Genomic DNA, 16,239 nt, shown 5'->3' on the forward strand with positions numbered 1-16,239 from the left:
GTGGTGGCGCATGCCTGTAGTCCCACCTATTTGGGAGGCTGAGACACAGAAATCGCTTGAACCCAGGAGGCGGAGGCTGCAGTTAGCCAAAATTGCACCACTGCACTCCAGTCTGGCAGCAGAGCAAGACTCTCTCTCAAACAAAAAAGGAAAAGGAAAATAATGTAAGATTAAAAGGGCCTTTTGTTTAATCAATTTGTATCTGTGAATATTTACTATATGAGAGTTTAAGGCTGAGAAGTTCAGAATGCAAGCATGCACCACCATATTTTACAAATGCCCTTAGAATTATGACTCATGAGCCTTTAGTCTATGAAGTTATGACAATTCATTTCTCTAAAGTTTACTGTTCTCTTAAAAAAAAAAAAAAAAAAAGGACTGAAAATAGCAAATGACATTGTCTTATTTGACCTCTTAGACATCCTCAAATGAAACTGCAACTTCCTTATGTCAAAATTCAGAACCAACGTTTTGAACAATATGTATATTTTGAGTAAGCCCTTGATTACAAAATGGCCTTTCAAGTTTTACTTTTGCATTTTTTTCTCTTTTTCTTGACTTGTCTTACAAAAGCTTAAATTCAACAGTTTTATTTCTATGGAAAGCAGTAATATAATTTTTAAATATATTTCTGTTCTGTCTTATGGCATTGTGAACTCTTCACATCTAGTGTGGACCTAGACTTATTTTTACATGAGAACAATTAGGTTTGTTTCTTTCTTGTTATTGTTGAGACAATCTTGTTCTGTGATGTGGTTCAGAGTAGATAAGCTCTTAAAGCAGTCATCTTTCCAGTGGTTCTTTCTGTGGGAGGTAAAATGGCAGGTGAATTTGGGCCTTGTTATATGTAGAGCAGAGCACATGGCTACAACTAAGTAAAACACCCAGCACCTTCCCCAAGAGTATTGGCCAGAGCAACACAGTATCTCTTGGGCTCTTCTCCACTGGCAGCTGGAAAGTTTTTACAAGAATCCGTTTCTGGTCTGATTCCTATGTTTTGCTGACTTCTGGTGATAGGGTGTTTTATCCTAAACTGAATAGTTTTAACTGAAGAGCTAGAGAGAATGTGTTGTGTTACAATGAAGTAAGTGCAGTAGTTCCCCCTTAACTGTGGGAGGCATTCGAAGGCCCCCAGTGAATACCTGAAAGCACAAATAGTACTGAATCACTTTTTTTCCCTATACATACGTATCTATGTTAAAGTTTAATTTATAAATTAGGCACAGTAAGAAATTAACAACTAAATATACAATGGAAAATTATAGTAATATGCTGTAATAAAAGTTATTTGAATGTAGTCTCTTAAAATATATGGTATGGTTCTCACCCTTTTTCCTGTGATGAACTGATACAATGCCTGTGTAATGAGATGAAGTGAGGTGAATGGGGCATTGTCATGTAGTGTTAGGCCACTATTCACCCCCTGACTCTAAGTAAGAAAAAAGATCATCAGCTTTGAGTGTTTCTGGACCTTCAGGCCCTAATGATGTTGATGGCTGGATGCAGGAAGAGACCATGTTGATGACTAATGGCTGGACAGCACATGCAGTGTGAACGCACTGGACAAAGGAATGATTCACATCCTGGGATGTATAGAGGGCAAGAGATCAAGATTTTATTGTGCTCCTCAGATCGGTACACTAACACTTATGACTTATTTCTGGAGTTTTGAATGTAATATATTTGGAATACAGTTAACTGTTGTTAGTAGCTGTAACCACATAATTCAAAACTACGGATGTAAAATCTGTTTGAACTTTGACTCATTTCTTGGTGTACAATTCTTAAACTCCTTAGAATTTCCAAAGTGATGTCTTTTGGTATGCTAATAATTGACGGCTGGAAGCTCCTAGGTAGATTCAGGATGGGAACTGGTCACCATCCTGAAGACATGGCTGATTAGAGGGTTGAGATCTTCTGTCTCACTCTGCAAACTCTGGGGAGGAGAGAAGGGCTGAAGGTTGTCAGTCACCAACAATCAGTGATTAATTAGTGATGCCTATGTATTGAAGCTTGCATAAAGTCCTAAAGGGACTGGGCTGGAGAGCTTCCAGATCCATGTATACATGGAGGTTCCTAGAGGGTGGTGTGTTCTGAGAGGGCATGAAATCTCTGTGCCACTAGGCTCATACTTTGCACTATGCATCTCTTCATCTGTATCTTTTGTAATGTCATTCATAGTATACTGGTTAAGTGTGTTTTCCTGAGTATTTGGAGCCATTCCAGCAATTCAATTTAACCCAAAGAGGGAGTCCTGGGAACCCCAATTTGAAGCCGATTGGTGAGAAGTTCTGGAGTTTCAGACTTAGGACTGATGTAGGGAGGCAGACTCGTGGGACTGAACCCTTTACCTGTGGAATCTGATGCTATCTGCAGATAGAGTATGAGAACTGAATTAGAGGACACACAGCTTGTGTAATCTGCAAGTGATTGCTTGCTTGTTGGTGGGGAAAAACCTCTCCACACGTTTGGTCACAGACAGAAGCCTTCTTTGTTGATGATTGTTGCTGTGGTGTGAGAGCAGAGAAAAACATGGCAAGTGTGTCTTTTCCACACATATAGTGGATAAGGGGTACTACTGTTTGCTCCCCTCATATTTTGGTCCAGAAATCATGCTGTTTGACACTGGTCACTCATTCCATCTGTTCTGCTAACAATACCATTTTTAGCCAATTTCATAGGGTTTCGCTAGGATGACTTGTATACTGCAGTTCACTTGTACATATTAAATTTTGATAAATTTATTCCTTGCATTTAATAAATACAAAGGGAAGAGTTCTTACTGCATTAATTACATACCAGTAGGAATAATTTATATTAATTCTAATAAGGCCCAGGTATTCTCCCAAAGGAATGCTTTGTAACAAAGCATCAGTCCTATAAAGAAAAATGATCTAAATCATGTATACAACTGTGCATACTTTTTTTTTTTTTTTTAATGAAGGCAGAGTCTCGCTATGTTTCCTAAACTGGTCTCAAACTTCTGGGTTTCTCAAGTGATCCTCCTTTCTCGGCCTCCAAATAGTTGAAATTAAAGGCATGTATGGCTATACTTTCTTTTGGTTTTAATAATCTACACATTCTTTAAAATGCATTTTACCTTTTCCTTTAATAGATTCCAGGAGTTCTGAAGAATCTGCAGTCAGGTAGGATTTTACAGATTTAAAAAATTATATTAACTAAGAAAATATAGATGAAAGAAACTAATATCTATTGAGTGTTGTATTCTGGGCTAAATACCCTATTGTGTGCTATGCATTTATCTCATAAAGCCATCACAACTTGTGTTTTCTTATAACCTACTATTTATTAAATAGGCAGCTGTGGTTTAGAGAGGTTGATTAATTGGATCATGATCCCATAGTTGACAAAGCAGCTGACCCACAGTTTGACCGCCAGCCTATCTGGCTTTCAAATCTTTTCTTTTGCTCCTGAGTACAGATTGATAGAGATATCTGTGCAGCACTTTGATCAAGGTATAGGTCTGAATAAGAGTACTCAGATTGTTTTAATTAATGTTTAAATTAATGAGTCTAAATAAGTTAAGCTCTCATTTTAGGTTACTGTTAGAAATGAGGTTAGTCCTTGATTTTGTCTTAATAAATCTGACAATTTTTGTGGTAACCAGCATCTTTTTTTAAAAAATTAACCATCAAAGTCTTTAGGGCAGGGTAAAGGTTTGGCCATAGGACTGGAAGTTTTACAAAACCAAGATTTGACAAGTCTTGGAGAGAAATTACTTAACTTCCCAGTTTTGTTTTCCCTTTAGGCTAGTATTTCTGCCTATTTCCATAATGCTTTTTAAATTTTTTTCTTTTTCTATGACTTTTCTTCCTTGGTGTTTCGTTATGTTTTCAAATTCTGCTGGCTATGTATTCCCAATTTTCCTATAGACAGAACCAAAAGCACATAGAATTACAAAAATTTAAGGAATCTTAGGACTAATTAAAATATCTTTTAGTACTTCAATCTGTGTTAATGTTATGGTCAAATGATATTCTAGATAGAGAACTTGAGAATCAAAGAGATTAGGATGCTTTTTTTCAGACATAAGACATGGTAGAAATGAGATTTGAACTCGTTTTAAAGCCCAATACTCTTCCTTCTTTTTTTATTCTATTGGCATGTTTTTTTTGTTTTTGTTTTTGTTTTTTTGAGTCAGAGTTTCACTCCTGTTGCCCGACTGGAGTGCAATAGCACGATCTCAGCTCACCGCAACCTTTGCCTCCTGGGTTCAAGCGATTTTTCTGCCTCAGCCTCCTGAGTATCTGGGATTAAAAGCATGCACCACCATGCCCAGAAAATTACATATTTTTAGTAGAGACAGGGTTTCTCGATGTTGGTCAGGCTGGTCTCGAATGCCTGACCTCAGGTGATCTGCCCGCCTTGGCCTCCCAAAGTGCTGGGATTACAGGTGTGAGCCACCACGCTTGGCCTTGCATGTGTTTTAATAATACAAAGGGGGAGTGAGTCTGGTGCACTCAGTGGATAGAATGAGAATGGAATTAGCTGGTGAACCCAATGGATATGGCTAAGAATGGAATGAGCAGGGAAGGCAAAGTTTGAGGAGAAACGACACTGAATACGGGTTATTCAATAAGAGATTAGAATATTGGGGTTTATGACAAGTTGATAAAAAGATGAAGGACACAAGATATTGGGCGTTATCTAAAAAGACACATTAAAATAGAGGGTTCGAGGAAGCTCTAAACAGACTGCTGTGCTTTTTAAATCAAGAACTAACAAACTTGAAGATTTTTGCTGTAAGATGCTAAAACATTTGGAGACACTGGGAGGAGTCTCTACAGCAGACAGAAATGTGGTATCATCTAATTCCATCCTGACTTGCAGACGGTGGCTTAGAGCCCCTTGGGTACTGATGGACTGGAGATAGCTGAACTACATAGATCTGTGGCCCAGGGCAGGTATCTCCTCATCTCTGCCTCTTTTCCCAATTCACTGATGTCCTTCCCATATGCAGGTAGGCTGGGTCAGGGGCATCATTGGCTGTCAAATCAGTCATGAGGTTCAGCTGGGTAGTTGGAGGTATGTCTGTGCTGGTAGTTAGTAGATACTCCAGTTAGGTTGTTATTCAAGAGAAGGGATATGGAGCACTCCCACTCCTGGTCATTTGAGGCCATCCTTTCAGGAATCTGCTTTAGTAGATAGATTTGAAGATTGGAAACAGCCATGGAGGCCTGCATAAGTGGAATCTGGAAGTAGGAAACCATAGAAAGATATTTAGATAGTACTTGGGGAAATAGGGGTACAACTGCCAGGACTCTGTTTTTCCATCAGTCTCTCTCGTTGGATATCTGAGTGCCTATGAAGGTTTTTAAGGGCTTACTAGTTTATGTGGACATGAATAAGGTAGGACCTATAGAGTGAAAATAATTAGGTTTTTATAATTGTTAATGTTTTAATCTTTCTGGGAAGAGTATCCTAAATAAGAAAATGCATCTTCATTATTAGACTTTTGTACATTTAGCTCTCACACATTTCAAATACAGCAGGGGATTCTCTGTACTCTTTTAGGACAAAGGAAAGTATTGGGACCTTCTTAAGTGGTTTCTATGCTGAGGAATCAAGACTCTATGAAGCAACACAGATTAGTCTTTTAATCAGAGATGGACAAGAGACAATGGATCTTTCTACCTTGTTTTAGGTCGTAAGTTTCCTTCCATTTTAGGTGACAAAAGTTATGTCATCCATTAATTGAATTTCACGTTCTGCTTCAGGACAGATAACTTGTGAGGGTAAATTACTGTCAAGCTCTGCCAATATATTGGCTGTAACTGTTATGGAGCTCAAGGTCAGTTTTTGTTGAATATTTTATAGATTTAGACAGCTGGAGGCAAAAATAGGTAACCAAAATCTATTTTTAGAACAGAGGCTATATATTTTAATTGTATCAATAAATGTTACTTAATATACAGAAGGCTGACCTTTTCCCAGACTGTGTTTTTGTTTGTTGGAGGGGGAAACTGAATGTGAACTGGCAGTTAAAAAATTAAAAAATACATACATGTATATATATATATATATATATATATATATATATATCTCAACTTGCTCATTTTTATTGTATATTTTTGCTCTAAAGCATTTTGTAGGAACTGTGTGTGGATTCATGCCCTAAACCAGATGATGAAGACTTGAGTGTTACTACCAAGGTAAAGTGGTCTCTTGTAAAACTTTCTCACTGAGTCAACTTCTGCATAGTATTTACTTTAAAATTTAGCAGTGGTTTACCTATTATTGTTTTATGATGGTTATGGAAAGTTGGTCAGAGAAAACCAGAGACATGGCTAGTTGATTAAAAATTTTTATTTAATGTTGGTAACTAACAAAAGATTGGTAAGTACTGTGACAGGGTGCTGAACCAAAATGAACTGGAAGATACATAGCAACAGAAAAATCACCTTAGGAAATGCTTTCCCCAATAGAGAAAATATGAAATTTGATTCAGGTGTAATTAGATAAATATTTTGACTTTTAAATCAAACTAGTGTGACATCTGTATTTTTGCCAGTATAAATCTCCAGTGGGTCGAATTACTTGTGGTTATCATGGAACCTCCCTGGCACCTTTTAGTTGAAAAACTGTACAACAAATAGCATATAGCTGTTTTTCTTGGACACTTATTATTTGGGTATTATATACTTGGTAGGAGAGATTGTTCCTCTACTTACTGGTTCTGTAGTGAAACTAAAATATTAAAAACTGTAGAAAAAATAGCTGGGTGTGGTGATATACACCTATAGTCCCAGCTACTTGGCAGTTTGAGAACAACCTGGGTAGCCTAACAAGACTGCATCCGATTTATTTTTTTAAATTATACCAAGTTCTGGAGTACATATGCAGAACGTGCACGTTTCTTACATAGCTATACACGTGCTATGGTGTTTTGCTGCATCCTTCCCCGTCATCTACATTACATACTTCTTCTAATGTTATCCCTCCCCAATCCCCCCACCCCCTGCTATCCCTCCCTTACCTCCCTCTCCTCTTGACAGGCCCTGGTGTGTGATGTTCCCCTCCCTGTGTCCCTGTGTTCTTATCATTCAACAGCCACTTATGAGTGAGAACATGCAGTGTTGGGTTTTCTGTTCTTGTTTTCTGAGAATGATGGTTTCCAGTTTCATCCATGTCCCTGCAAAGGACATGAAGTTGTCCTTTTTTATGGCTGCATAGTATTCCATGATGTGTATGTGCCACACTTTCTTTATCCAGTCTATCATTGATCGGCATTTGGGTTAGTTCCAAGTCTTTGCTATTGTAAACAGTACTGTAATAAACATATGCGTGCATGTGTCTTTATAACAGAATGATTTATAAACCTTTGGGTATATACCCAGCAATGGGATAGCTGGATCAAATGGTATTTCTAGTTCTATATCCTTGAGGAGTGGCCAACACTGTCTGCAACAGTGGCTGAACTAATTTACACTCCTGCAGTGTAAATGTGTTCCTATTTCTCCACATCCTCTCCAGCTTCTGTTGTCTCCTGATTTTTTAAATGATCGTCAGCTAACTGGCAACTCAATGTGATTTTAATGTGCGTTTCTCTAATGATCAGTTATGATGAGCTTTTTTTCCTGTTTGTTGGCTGCATAAATGTCTTCTTTTGAGAAGCATCTGTTCATAGCCTTTGCCCACTTTTTGATGGGTTTGATTTTCTTGTAAATTTGTTTAATTTCTTTCTAGATTCTGGATATTAGCCCTTTGTCAGATGGGTAGATTGCAAAAAAATTTTTCCCATTCTGTTGGTTGCTGGTTCACGCTAATGATTGTTTCTTTTGCTGTGCAGAAGCTCTTAAGTTTAATTAGATCCCACTTGTCTATTTTGGCTTTTGTTGCCAATGCTTTTAGTGTTTTACTCATGAAGTCCTTGCCTACACCTATGTCCTGAATGGTATTGCCTAGGTTTTCTTCTAGGGTTTGTATGATGTTAGATCTTATGTTTAAATCTTTAATCCATCTGGAGTTAATCTGTGTATAAGGTGTAAGGAAGGGATACAGTTTCAGCTTTCTGTAGATGGCTAGACAGTTTTCCTAACACCATTTATTAAATAGGGAATCCTTTCCCCATTGCTTGTTTTTGTCAGGTTTGTCAAAGATCAGAGGGTTGCAGACATGTGGCATTGCTCCAGGGCCTCTGTTCTGTTCCATTGGTCTGTATCTCTTGTTTTGCTATCAGTACCATGGTTTTGATTACTGTAGTCTTGTAGTATAGTTTGAAGACAGGTAGCATGAAGCCTCTAGATTTTTGTTTTTTGTTTTTTGTTTTTTTTTTGCTTAGGATTGTCTTGGTTATATGGGATCTCTTATGGTTCCATATGAAGTTTAAGGTAGTTTTTTCCAATTTTGTGAAGAAAGTCAATGGTAGCTTGATGGCGTAGCACTGAATGTATCAATTATTTTGGGCAGTATGGGCATTTTCACAATATTGATTCTTTCTAACCATGACCATGGAATGTTTTTACATCTGTTTGTGTCTTCTCATTTCCTTGAGCAATGGTTTGTAGTTCTCCTTCAAGAGGTCCTTTCATCCCTTGTTAGATGTATTCCTAGATATTTTACTCTTTCTAGCAATTGTGAATGGGAGTTCACTCATGATTTGGCTGTTACTGGTGTATAGGAATGCTTGTGACTTTTGCACATTGTGTATTCTTGGACTTTGCTGAATTTGCTTGATCAGCTTAAGGAGATTTTGGGCTGAGATGATGAGGTCTTCTAAATGTACAATCATGTCATCTGCAAATCGAGAGACAATTTGACTTCCTCTTTTCCTAGTTGAATACCCTTGCTTTTTCTTGCCTGATTGCCCTGACTAGAACTTCCAACACTATGTTGAGTAGGAGTGGTGAGAGAGGACATCCTTGTCTTGTGCTGGTTTTCAAAGGGAATGCTTCCAGTTTTTGCTTATACAGTATGTTATTGTCTGTGAGTTTATCATAAATAGTTCTTATTTTGAGATATGTTCCATCAACGCCTAGTTTATTGCATAAAGGGATGTTGAATTTTGTCAAAGGTGTTCTCTGCATCTATTGAAATAATCATGTGCCTTTTGTCTTGGTTCTGTTTATGTAATGAATTATGTTTATAGATTTGTGTATGTTGAACCAGCCTTGCACTTCAGGGATGAAGCTGACTTGGTCACGATGGTTAAGCTTCTTGATGTGCTGCTGGATTTGGTTTGCCAGTGTTTTATTGAGGATTTTACCATCAATGTTGATCATGGATATCGGCCTGAAATTTTCTTTTTAGTTGTGTCTCTGGCAGGTTTTGGTATCAGGATGATGTTGGTCTCATAAAGTGAGTTAGGTAGGATTCCCTCTCTTTTTGTATTGTTTGGAATAGTTTCAGAAGGAATGGTACCAGCTCTGTAGTAACATTTGGCGGTGAACCCGTTTGGTCCTGGACTTCTGTTTGGTGGGCTACTAATTGCTGCTTAATTTCAGACCTTGTTATTGGTCTATTCAGGGATTTAACTTCTTCCTGGTTTAGTTTTGGGGGTTGTTCATGTCCAGGAATTTATACATACCATACAGATTTACTGGTTTATTTGCAAGAGGTTTATGTAGTCATCTCTGATGGCAGTTTGTATTCTGTCGGATCTGTGGTGATTTTCCGTTTATCACTTTTTATTGCATCTATTCTTCTCTTTTCCTTTTAATTAGTCTGGCTAGTGGTCTATTTGTTGATCTTTTCAAAAAACCAGCTCCTGGATTCATTGATTTTTTTGAAGGGTTTTTTGTGTCTCTATCTATCTCCTTCAGTTTTGCTCTGAACTTATTTCTTGTCTTAGCTTTTGAATTATTTTGATCTTGCTCCTCTAGTTCTTTTAATTGTGACAACAGGGTGTTGATTTTAGATCTTTCCTCGCTTCTCATGTGGGCATTTAGTGCTATAAATTTCCCTGAAGACACTACTTTAAATGTGTCCCAGAGATTCTGGAACATTGTGCCTTCGTTCTAATTTCAAAGAACACCTTTATTTCTGCTTTCATTTCATTATTTATCCAGTAGTCATTCAGAAGCAAGTTGTTCAGTTTCCATGTAGTTGTGTGGTTTTGACTGTTTTTCTTAATCCTGAGCTATAATTTGATTGCGCTGTAGTCTGAGACTAGTTGTTATGATTTCTGTTCTTTTGCATTTGCTGAGGATTTACTTCCAATTATGTGGTCCACTTCTGAGTAAGTGAGATGTGTTGCTGAAAAAAATGTATAGTCTGTGGCTCTGGGGTGGAGAGTTCTGTAGATGTCTATTAGGTCCAATTAGTTCAGATCTGAGTTCAAGTCTTGGATATCCTAAATTTTCTGTTTCATTGATCTAACACTGACAGTGGGGTGTTAACGTCTCCCACTATTGTTGTGTGGGAGTCTAAGTCACTTTGTAGTTCATTGAGAACTTGCTTTATATGTATCTGGGTGCTCCTGTATTGGGTGCATAATATTTAGGATACTTAGCTCTTCCTGTTGCATTGATCCCTTTACCATTATGTAATGTCCTCCTTGGTCTCTTTTGATCTTTGTTGAAAGTCTGTTCTATCAGAGACTAGGATTGCACCTCTTGCTTTTTTTTTTTTTTTTTTTTTTTTTTTTTTTTTTTTTTTTTTTTTTTTTTTTTTTTTTTTTTTTTTTTTTGCTCTCCATTTCCTTGGTAAATCTTCCTCCATTCCTTTATTTTGAGCCTATGTGTGTCTCTGCATGTGAGATGGGTCTCCTGAATACAGCGTACCGATTGGTCTTGACTCTATCCAATTTGCCAGTCTATGTCTTTTGAGTGGGGCATTTAGCCCATTTACATTTAAGGTTAAATTAATATTATTATGTGCAAATTTCATTCTGCCATTTTGATGCTAGCTCATCATTTTGCCCGTTAGTTGATGCAGTTTCTTAATAGTGTCTATGGCCTTTACAATTTGGTATGTTTTTGCAGTCGCAAGTACTGGTTATTCCTTTACACGTTTGGTGGTTCCTTCAGAAGCTCTTGTAAGGCGGGCCTGGTGGTGATGAAATCTCTCAGCAGTTGCTGATCTATAAAGGATTTTATTTCTTCTTCACTTATGAAGCTTAGTTTGGCTGGATATGAAATTCTGGATTGAAAATTCTTTTCTTTAAAGATGTTGCATATTGGCCCCCACTCTCTTCTGGCTTGTAGAATTTCGGCCGAGACCTGCTGTGAGTCTGATGTGCTTCTCTTTGTGGGTAACCTGACGTATATCTCTGGCTGCCTTTAGCATTTTTTCCTTCATTTCAACCCTGGTGAATCTGGCGATTATGTGCCTTGGGGTTGCTCTCCTGGAGGTATCTCTTTGCCATGTTCTATTATTTCTTGAATTTGAATGTTGGCCTGCCTTGCTAGGTTAAGGAAATTCTGGAAAATATCCTGAAGAGTGTTTTCCAACTAGGTTTTATTCTCTCTCTCACATTTAGGTACACTGATTGATTAATCACAGATTTGGTCTTTTCACATAATCCCACATTTCTTGGAGGCTTTGTTCATTTCTTTTCAGTCTTTTTTCTCTAATCTTGCCTTCTTGCTTTATTTCACTGAGTTGATTTCAATCTCTGATATCCTTTCTTCAACCTGATCGATTTGGTATTGAAACTTGTGTTTGCTTCATGAAGTTCTTGTGCTGTTTGGCCTGCACCAGCATCCTGTACCAGCAGCGATGGGTAAAACCCAGCCCAATGACGGCATCTCTGCTGTGTGAAGCTCACTTCACAGGAAGGAAAGGGCATAGCCTCCTGGTTCCCAAGCACTGCAAGAGGTGATATTCAAAACAGATAATCTGACAAGGTCATCACCCAACAGGCAGAGGCCTAGGGACCCCTGCAGTGCCAGAAATTAATTAAGTCTTTAATTTCCAGATCACAGAGAGCTCCTGAGAGTCCACTATAAAAGGTACCTGGGGCACTGGCTGTTTCCACGGTAATAAGGAAGTATTTCAATATATGAACAACTAGGGAACTGAGTTCTGCCAACAACCAGGTGAGCTTTGAGGTGGCCCTTTCCCAGGTGAGTCTTCAGATGAGACCCCAGCCCTGGCAGATGACTTGGCTGCAGACTTAAGGACCCTGATAAAATAATAATGGGACAGGATAGCTGTGTATCTGCCCCAATTCCAGGAAGAATCCACCCAGCATCAACAATAATCACCAGAACATCAACAATGACAGCCAACATCTGTCAAGGGCACTTGGACACTGTGCTGTGTTGAAACAGATCCTGTCTTTTCTAGTTCACAATACCTCAGTGATAATGACTACTACAGCCCCCACTCTGCACTGGCTGCCTGATTCTTTGGTGCCAGGAGAGAAAGCAGTACAATTTAAGGCACCAAAGGGCTGATCCCCAGAAGAGGTGGGAGAGGACCCAGAATGGAAGATACAAAAGGGATGAATATGCAGCCAGCATCACGGTCACGGAGACTATGGGAACATGCTCAGGTAACACGAATAAAAGCAGAACTCAAAAATGCAGGGTCTCACAGAAACAGCCACAGGGAGACATGGACATGCCTGGAAGGGACGCAGGGAGGCAATCTGCGCCAGGGATTCTCAGTCTTGGTTGCAAGTGAATCACAGGGGGCTTTAATAAATAAGCAGGTGGCAGTCGGGCATGGTGGCTCATGCCTGTAATCCTAGCACTTTTGAGGCCAAGGTGGGCAGATCACTTGAGGCCAGGAGTTCTAGACCAGCCTAGGCAACATGGCAGGCTAAGGCATTTGTGCCAGGATGGAAACCAGTGCCTTCTGCTTCCTGCATTAAGAAAGCCTTGTAAGAAAAAAGTGAGCTGAGTTGAATGGCAAGCTTGGTGCCATAGTTGATCTCCATTGTGGTGCTGCCTCCTCATATCACCAACTGGTCACAAAGTGTAGACTGTCAGTGTCCCATGGACCACATGTCAAGTGTGGTTAAACCACAGATATGGCATTGGTTTAAACACTTAAAATTTAGTTATTTTGGGCTGGGTATGGTGGCTTACACCGGTAATCCCAGCACTTTGGAAGTCCAAGATAAGTGAATCACTTGAGGCCAGGAGCTCCAGACCAGTCTGGCCAACCTAGCAAAACCCTGTCTTTACTTAAAAAAATTAGCTGGGCATGGTGATGCATGTCTATAATCTCAGCTACTACTCAGGAGGGCGAGTCATGAGAATCCTTTGAAACTGGGAGGCAGAGGTTGCAGTGAGCCAAAATTGAACCACTGCACTCTAACCTGGGCAACAGAGCCAGATCCTGTCTCAATTAAAAAAAAGAATTTTTTGAAGTATACTTACTTTATTTTCTTTCCCCACTAGAATGTGAGCTCCAGGTGGGCTGCTGTATCCTCAGTACATAAAACAATGCACAGCAGGTGCTGAACAAATACTTGTCACCTACTGTAGGAAAAAAAAAATCAAATCATAAAGATATAAGAGTATAGTCTTCTCTTCCATCAATTCCTCTCCTCCAAAGTGAAAGTTTTGTGCATGCTTTTAGAAGAAAATGTACAAGCATATAGTTTTTAAAAAATATTTTGACAGATTTAAATGGGATCATACTGTACAGAGTTCTCTTTGTGTAGTTAATAGTACATCATCTGGGTTCATTCTGATCTGGTTTTTCTTTTTTTTTTTTTTTTTTTTTTTTTTAGTTTCGGTTTTGAAATAGGGTCATGCTCTGTCCCCCAGGCTGGAGTACAGTAGTGTGATCACAGATCACTACAGACTCAAACTACTGGGCTCACGCAATCCTCCTGCTTTAGCTTTCCAAGTAGCTGGGACTGCAGGTACACCGCTACCATGCCTGGCTTGCTTCATTTGTGTTCATGATGCATGCTTGTCTGGCATGTGGATATGCCCTGCTGGCATTACCATTCTCCCATTCATTGCAAAAACAGATTGTTCCCTGTTTTTTACTATCATGATCCATGCTACACTGAGTGTTCTGCTGCCTGTCCTGGGGTATGGTGACAGGTCTATCCCTGCCTAGCTGGCTTTGAAAAGTTTAAAGACAACAGTGTAGGCTGGGCACAGTGACTCACACCTGTTATCCCAGAACTTTGGGAGGCAAAGGCGGGGGTAGATCACCTGAGATCAGGAGTTCAAGACGAGCCTGACCAAAATGATGAAAACTTGTCTCTTCTAAAAACACAAAATTAGCTAGGTGTGGTGGCTCATGTCTGTAATCGCAGCTACAGAATTGTAACTAGTTCTCCTAGATAGCTTAATATATTTTGTTGGTTGACTGACGACTGATGGATTGATCGATGGACTCTCACTCTCTCCTAGGCTGGAGTGCCACGGTGTGATCTTGGCTCACTGCATCCTCTGCCTCCTGGGTTAAAGCAATTCTTCCACCTTAGCCTTTTAATCCCAGTAGCTGGGATTACAGCAACACCACACCCGGCTAATTTAAAAAATATTTTTAGAGATGCTGTTTCACCATATTGGCCAGGCTGGTCTCAAACTCCTGACCTCAGGTGATCCCACTTGCCTCAGCCTCCCAAAGTGCTGGGATTATAGGCGTGAGCCACTGTGTTGGCCGATAGCTTGTTACTATAAAACATGGCTTTCTGGGCCCCACTCAGATTTTCAGTTTAGTAGGTCTGGGTGGGGCCTGAGTATCTGCATTCCTAACACATCCCCAGGTACTGCTGCTGCTGGTTCAGGTCGACATGTAGAGACACACTGGAGTTGATCCTCAACACTCAAAGTGTGGTCCATGGACCAGCAGCCATGGCATCACCTGGTGCTTATCAACAGTGCAGAATTTTAGGCCTCTGCCCAGATCCACTGAAACAGAATCTGAATTGTAACTAGTTCTCTAAGTGGTGTGTATGGACATTAAAGTTCAAGAGACACTGGAAGAAAGCAGGAGTAAAGACACTTTTTCTGGAAAACTTTCAGCATTCCGGGCCATATGGTCTTTGTCACAAATACCTGTCTCTTCCTGTGTAATGGAAAAGCAGCCTTAGATAATATGGAAATCGATGGGTGTGACTGTGTTCCTGTAAAAATGTATTTAGAAACACTAAAATTTAAATTTTACAGAATTTGCATCTGCCATGTAATATTATTGTGATTTTTTTTTCACCGTTAAAAATATGAAATCTGGCTGGGCGCCATGGCTCAGGCCTGTAATCTCAGCACTTTGAGAGGCTGAGGCGGGCGGGTTGCTTCAGGCTAGGAGTTTGAGACCAGCCTGGCCAACATAGTGAAACACGGTCTGTACTAAAAACAAAAAAAATGTTTTGTTTTTAGTATACTCGCTGGGCATGGTGGTGTATACCTGTGGTAACAGCTATTCAGGAGGCTGAGGCAGGAAGATCACTTGAATCCAAAAGGCGGAAGTTGCAATGAGCCAAGATCATGCCACTGCACTCCCAACTAGGCAAAAGAGAGACGCTGTGCCCCACAAAAAAAATTAGCCAGGTGCAGTGGACCATGACGGTCATCCCAGCTTCTGGGATGGCTTCTGGGAGACTGAGGCACGGGAATCATTTTAACCTGGGCAGTGGAGGTCACATTGAGCTGTCATACCACTGCACTCCAGCCTGGGAAACAGAGCAACACTGTCTCAGAAAAATCAAAAAATGAAATCCATACTGAGCTCATGAGCCGTATGTGGACCTCAGTCCATTTTTGGCCAGCCCCTGGCTTAGAGGAATGTTCTGAGAGGCAGGTCACCTGCCACATTCTACTGCCAGCTCACAGTGTGACCCCGAAGCCAGTTAGCTCACCTCCCTGGCTCTAGATTTTGTCTTACGGGAAACGAAGGGGTTAGATCTCAACTATGCCAAATACTGGGCCCTTCCCTTCCTTCTCATGCACACAGCAGACACCCACGGTCACTCATGGCATTCTTTCCCACTGAGTAACGTTCAAGCAGCCCTCCAGGTGAGCGCTGCCAGTGGACTGGAGTTGAGCAAGAAATGGCATCTCATTGCTCTTCGGTGACTCCACGTTCCCTAAGATCACTTCTAGCTCCAGTGCCCCTGCATTCTGCCTTGTACATCACATTCTTCTTACAACCTAGTCCCTTGACTTTACCAGGGTGTGTTGACAAACTGTCTCTTTTATGTCAAAAAAAAATTTTTTTTTGTATTTTTAGTAGAGATGGGGTTTCTCCATGTTGGTCAGACTGGTCTTGAACTCCCAACCTCAGATGATCCACCTGCCTCGGCTTCCCAAAGTGTCAAAGTGTTGAGATTACAGGCATGAGCCACCGTACCCAGCCTTTTTTTTT

At 40.0% G+C, this 16,239-nt stretch overlaps 1 protein-coding gene across 1 annotated transcript in view; it reads right to left on the reverse strand.

The window, feature by feature from the left end:
• Positions 1 to 2,921: 2,921 nt before the first annotated feature.
• LOC108303116 overlaps positions 2,922 to 16,239 on the reverse strand; it is a 56,582-nt gene continuing 43,264 nt past the window's right edge. Inside the window, exons 5-6 of the mRNA XM_017526886.2 lie at positions 13,290 to 13,391; positions 2,922 to 3,887 (exon numbers count right to left, since the gene is read on the reverse strand). The gene's annotated coding sequence lies outside the window, so the exon portion shown is untranslated. The remainder of the gene's footprint in view (positions 3,888 to 13,289; positions 13,392 to 16,239) is intronic.

This window comes from Cebus imitator, unplaced genomic scaffold (assembly GCF_001604975.1).
Source record: "Cebus imitator isolate Cc_AM_T3 unplaced genomic scaffold, Cebus_imitator-1.0 Scaffold45, whole genome shotgun sequence".
In the NCBI taxonomy this organism is placed as follows: Eukaryota; Metazoa; Chordata; class Mammalia; order Primates; family Cebidae; genus Cebus; species Cebus imitator.